Source organism: Triticum aestivum, chromosome 4B, assembly GCF_018294505.1.
Source record: "Triticum aestivum cultivar Chinese Spring chromosome 4B, IWGSC CS RefSeq v2.1, whole genome shotgun sequence".
In the NCBI taxonomy this organism is placed as follows: domain Eukaryota; kingdom Viridiplantae; phylum Streptophyta; class Magnoliopsida; order Poales; family Poaceae; genus Triticum; species Triticum aestivum.
In genome coordinates, this window is record NC_057804.1 from 109333291 (window position 1) to 109339700 (window position 6410).

Below are 6410 nucleotides of genomic sequence, written 5' to 3' on the forward strand. Positions count from 1 at the left end.
TTGACCAAATAAAACCTATAATTTTCCTAATTTTAGTTGTGGGCAGATTTTAGCAATTCTATAAAGCCAAGTATCACCCTACACATGCAATTCTAAGAGTATAGCCACGGAAAGTAAAACATTGCACATGTAAGTAAATGAGGGGTTTGGATATTTCGAACGCAATGAAGACATGATAATTTTTGGCATGGTTCCGATAGCTGGTGCTATCGTACGTCCACATTGATGGAGACTTCAACCCATGGAGGGTAATGGCTACGCGAGTCCATGGAGGGTTCCACCCACAAAGGGTCCACGAAGAAGCAACCTTGTCTATTCCACCATGGCTTCCGTCCACGAAGGACTAGCCTCACTCGGGTAGATATTCACGAAGTAGGAGATCTCCTTGCCCCTAAAAACTCCTTGGTTCAACTCCACATGATCTTGAAGGCTCCCAAGTGACGCCTAACCAATCTAGGAGACACTACTATCCAAAAGGTAATAGATGTTGTGTTGGTGATGAACTCCTTGCTCTTGTGTTTCGAATGATAGTCTCCTCAACACTCAATCTCTCTCTCTCTCTATCTATCTCTCTATCTCTCTCTCTCTCCCTCCCTCTCTCTCTCTCTCTCAGATTTGGCTTGGGAAGGAAAAGGATTGGAGTGGAAAGCAACTTGAAGAGGCTAGAAATCAAGATTCAAATGGTGGGAATGGAACCTCTTGATCTCAATACATGAGTAGACATTTCTCTCTTAGAAAATGAATGGTTGAAGTACCAGTTCATTTTGATGGCTCTCTTAGAGAGTAAGTGGTGGTGGAGGGAGAAAAATGTCTTGATAATCCACAAGTATAGGGGATCGCAATAGTTTTCAAGTGTAGAGTATTCAACCCAAATTTATTGATTTGACACAAGGGGAGCGAAAGAATATTCACAAGTATTAGCAGTTGGGTTGTCAATTCAACCACACATGAAAGACTTAATATCTGCAGCAAGGTGATCAGTAGCAAAGTAGTATGATTGTAACAGTAACAGTGGCAATAGTAACAGTAGTGGTTTTGTAGTGATTGTAATAGTAGCAACAGTGAAAGTAACTTAGCAAGGATCAATATATGAAGAGCTCGTAGGCATTGGATCAACGATGGATAATTGTGTTGGATAATATTCATCAGGTAGCAGTTATAACCTAGAGCGACACAGAACTAGCTCCAATTCATCAATATAATGTAGGCATGTATTCCGTATATAGTCATATGTGCTTATGAAAAAGAACTTGCATGACATCTTTTGTCCTACCCTCCCGTGGTAGCGGGGTCCATAAGGAAACTAAGAGATATTAAGGCCTCCTTTTAGTAGAGAACCGGATCAAAGAATTAACACTTAGTGAATACATGAACTCCTCAAACTAAGACAATCACCGAAAACAATCCCAATTATTGTCACTTTGGGGTATGCAGATGATAACTCGTAATAGGTGCGTATAACTCGCAAGATAGGATCAAGAACACAAATATATTCATGAAAACATAATAGGTTCAGATCTGAAATCATGGCACTCAGTCCCTAGTCACAAGCATTAAGCATACCAAAGTCATAGCAACATTATCTCAAAACATAGTGGATACTAGGGATCAAGCCCTAACAAAACTAACTCGGCTACATGATAAATCTCATCCAACCCATCACCGTCCAGCAAGCCTACGAAGGAATTACTCACTTCCAACGGTGAGTATCATGAAGTTGGTGATGGAAGAAGGTTGATGATGACAACGGCGACGGATTCCATCCTCCGAAGCCCCGAACAGACTCCAGATCAGCCCTCCCAATGAAGAACAGGAGGTGGCGGCGGCTCTGTATCGTAAATGCGATGAATCCTTCTCTCTGATTTTTTTCTTGGCGAATAGGTATATATGGAGTTGGAGTTAGGGTTGCCGGAGGTCCATGGGCCCACAAGCTCACTAACCGCTCCCTAGGGGGTGGGCGCGCCCCCCGATCTTGTGGCTCCTGGGTGGCCCCCCTCTGGTATATTCTTCCGCCATTTTTTTATATATTCCACAAATATTCTTCGTAAATTTTCAGGTCAATTCTGAGAACTTTGATTTCTGCACAAAAATAACACTATGGCAATTCTGCTGAAAACAGCGTTAGTTTGGGTTAGTTTCATTCAAATCATGCAAATTAGAGTCCAAACAACAACAAAAGAGTTTAAAAAAGCAGATACGATGGAGACGTATCAGAGGGGTATAAATAGGCAGCACCAAAAACCTAACTCTTACAAGCTTTTGACCCAACTCGATGGCACCGATATGATAATCTCGGTGAGACCGACTAGTGTAAAAGACTTGACTGTTAGGCTTTTTGGTGAGACTGATTATAACATCTCAGTGGGACCAAAGTGCAATGGCTAGGGCAGAGCCGCGTCTCGGTAATTCTATTGGAAATATGCCCTAGAGTAAAAAATAAATTGGTTATTATCAAATTTCCCAGTTCATGATAAATGTTCATTATTCATGCTAGAATTGTATTGACCAAAAACTTACATACATGTGTGAATACATAAACTGCACTGTGTCCCTAGTATGCCTCTACTAGACTAGCTCGTTGATCAAAGATGGTTAAGGTTTCCTAACCATAGACATGAGTTGTCATTTGATAACGGGATCATATCATTAGGAGAATGATGTGATGGACAAGACCGGACCATAAGCTTAGCATTCAATTGTATCACTTGAGTTTATTGCTATAACTTTCTTCATGTCAATTATCTATTCCTAAGACCATGAGATCATGCAACTCCCGGATACTGGAGGAATACCTTGTGTGCTATCAAACATCACTTCATAACTGGGTGATCATAAAGATTCTCTATAGGTATCTCCGAAGGTGTCTGTTGGGTTGGCATGGATCGAGACTGGGATTTGTCGCTCCGTGTGACGGAGAGATATCTCTGCGCCCTCTCGGTAATACAACATCACAAGAAGCTTGCAAGCATATGACTAATGAGTTTAGTCACGGTATCTTGTATTACTAAACGAGTAAAGAGACTTGCCAGTAACAAGATTGAACTAGGTATGGAGATACCGACGATCGAATCTCGGGCAAGTAACATATCGCTGGAAAAAGGGAATTGTATACGAGATTAACTGAATCCTTGACTTCATGGTTCAAATGATAAAGATCTTCATGGAATACGTGGGAACCAATATAGGAATCTAGGTCCCGCTATTGGTTATTGACCTGAGAGGAGTCTCGGTCATGTCTACATGATTCTTGAACCCGTAGGGTTGTACGCTTAACGTTCGGTAGCGCTAGGGTAGTATTGAGATATTAATAGTGGAAAATCTGAAGGTTGTTCGGAGCCCCGGATGGGATCTGGGACGTCATGAGGAGCACCAGAATGGTCCGAAGGTAAAGGTTTATATATAGAAAGTTGTTGTCGGGGTTCCAGGAAAAAGTTCGATTTTTTGGTATTGTACCGGGAAATCACCGGAAGATTCCAGAAGGTTCCGGAGGGGTCCGGAAGTCCTCATAGGGTTCCACCACGTCCCATACAGTAGCATGTTCTGTAGGGGCACCCAGGCCTTAATGGGCCAAGGAAACTAGCCGTGTGGGAAGGAGAAACCCTTAGTGGGAGGGAGTCCACTTGCCTTGGGAGGCAAGTTTCCTCCCTTGGACGCCTCCCCTCCTTGGAGGAGGGGCTAGGGTTGCTCCCCATCCCTCCCACACCCCTATATATAATGGGGAGGGGGCGCAAGGGATGGACACACAAAACCGAAGCTCCTGTCTCTCCTAATAAGCCTCCACCTCGATTCGTCAGCGCTTGGCGAAGCCCTGTCGGCATTTCGGTGCCATTACCACCACCATGTCGGCGTGTTGGTTTAGATCTCATCTACCTCCTCTCACTCTCTTGCTGCATAAAGAAGGAGAGGATGCCACCAAGCCGTAGGTGTGCTAAACTCGGAGGTGTCGTCCGTTCGGCACTAGATCAGATTGGATTGTGATTGGATCACGACGAGTATGACTACATCGATCACGTTACGACGCTAACACTTTCGGTCTACAAGGGTACGTAGACACACTCACCTCTCGTTGCTATGCATCTCCTAGATTAGATCTTGGGTGATTTGTTGGATTTTTTTTGATTTTCATGCAACGTTCCCCTTCAGTGGTATCAAGAGCTAGGTCTATGCGTTGATGTATATGCATGAGTAGAACACAAAGTTGTTGTGGGCATTGATGTTCAGATTGCTTACTTCCCTTGTATTATTTGGATTCGGTGGTATTGTGGGGTGAAGCCGCTCGGACTAACCTTACATGTCCTCACACATGAGACCGGTTCCACTTTTTGACGTGTAACTTGTATTGCATAAAGTGTCTTTGCGGGTGTCTATCTCTCCTACTTTAATTGAATCTGAATTGACAAAGGAGGTCCTTGTAGAAGGTTAAAAGGTAACATGTATATTACCGTTGTGGTTTTGCGTAGATAAGAATGGTTCTTATAGTTTTCCCTAGCAGCCACGTAAAAATTGTAACAACAAAGTAGAGGACGTCTAACTTGTTTTTGCAGGGCATGTTGTGATGTGGTATGGCCAAAGCGTGATGTGATATATGTTGATTGTATGAGATGATCATGTTTTGTAATAGGTTCATGAAGGAAATATGCCCTAGAGGCAATAATAAAGCTGTTATTTATATTTCCTTATATCATGATAAATGTTTATTACTCATGCTAGAATTGTATTAACCGAAAACTTGATACATGTGTGGATAGATAGACAAAACATAGTGTCCCTAGTAAGCTCTACTAGACTAGCTCATCAACCAAAGATGGTTAAGTTTCCTAGCCATAGACATGTGTTGTCATTTGATGAACGGGATCACATCATTAGGAGGATGATGTGATGGGCAAGACCCATCCGTTAGCTTAGCATAATGATCCTTAAGTTTTATTGCTATTGCTTTCTTCACGACATATACATATTACTTTGACTATGAGATTATGCAACTCCCGGATACTGGAGGAATACCTTGTGTGGTATCAAACATCACAACATAACTAGGTGATTACAAAGATGCTCTACAGGTATCACCGAAGGTGTTTGTTGGGTTGGCATAGATCGAGATTAGGATTTGTCACTCCGAGTATCGGAGAGGTATCTCTGGGCCCTCTCGGTAATGCACATCATGATAAGCCTTGCAAGCAATGTGACTAATGAGTTAGTTGCGGGATGATGCATTAAGGAATGAGTAAAGAGACTTGCCGGTAATGAGCTGGAACTAGGTATGAAGATACTAACGATCAAATCTTGGGCAAATAACATACCGAGACAAAGGGAATTACGTATGTTGTCATTGCAGTATGACCAATAAAAGATCTTCATAGAATATGTAGGAACCAATATGAGCATCCAGGTTCTGCTATTGGTTATTGACCGAAGAGGTGTGTCGGTCATGTCTACATAGTTCTCGAACCCGTAGGGTCCGCACGCTTAACATTCGATGACGATTTGTATTATATGAGTTATGAGTTATGTGATTTGGTGACCGAATGTTGTTTAGAGTCCCGGATGAGATCACGGACATGACGAGTAGTCTCGAAATGGTCGAGAGGTAAAGATTGATATATTGGAGGATAGTATTCGGACACCAGAAGTGTTCCGGAATGTATCGGGTACATATCAAAGTACCGCGGGGGGGGGGGGGGGGGGGGGGCACAGGGAAGGAGGCCAAATTAGACTAGGGAAGGGGGCGGCGCCCCTTTCCTTCTCTCCCCTCTCTCTCTCTCTTTCCCCCTTTCCCCCTCCGGTAAAAGGAAAAGAGGGGGGGGGGCGAATTCAACTAGGAGCCCAAGTAGGATTCCTCCTACTTGGGTGTGCCTAGTGCCGGCCTCCTCCCCCCCTTTATATACGTGGGGGTGTCTACAACACACATCAATTGGTCCAAGCCGTGTGCGGCGCCCTCCTCCACAATTTACGCCTCCGGTCATATTCTTGTAGTGCTTAGGCGAAGCCCTGTGCGGATCACTTCACCATCACCGTCACCACGCCTTCGTGCTGATGGAACTCTCCCTCAACACTTTTCTGGATCAAGAGTTCGAGGGGCGTCATTGAGCTGAACGTGTGCAAAACTCGGAGGTGTTGTACGTTCGGTGCTTGATCGGTAGGAACGAGAAGAAGTTTGACTACATCAACTGCGTTAAAAAACGCTTCCGCTTTCGGTCTACGAGGGTACGTGGACACACTCTCCCCTTCTCGTTGTTATGCATCTCCTAGATAGATCTTGCGTGAGCGTAGGAATTTTTATGAAATTGCATACTACTTTCCCCAACAGTGGCATCCGAGCGAGGTCTATGCGTAGATGATATGCACGAGTAAAACACAAAGAGTTGTGGGCGGTGATCGTCATACTTCTTACCACCAATGTCTTATTTTTA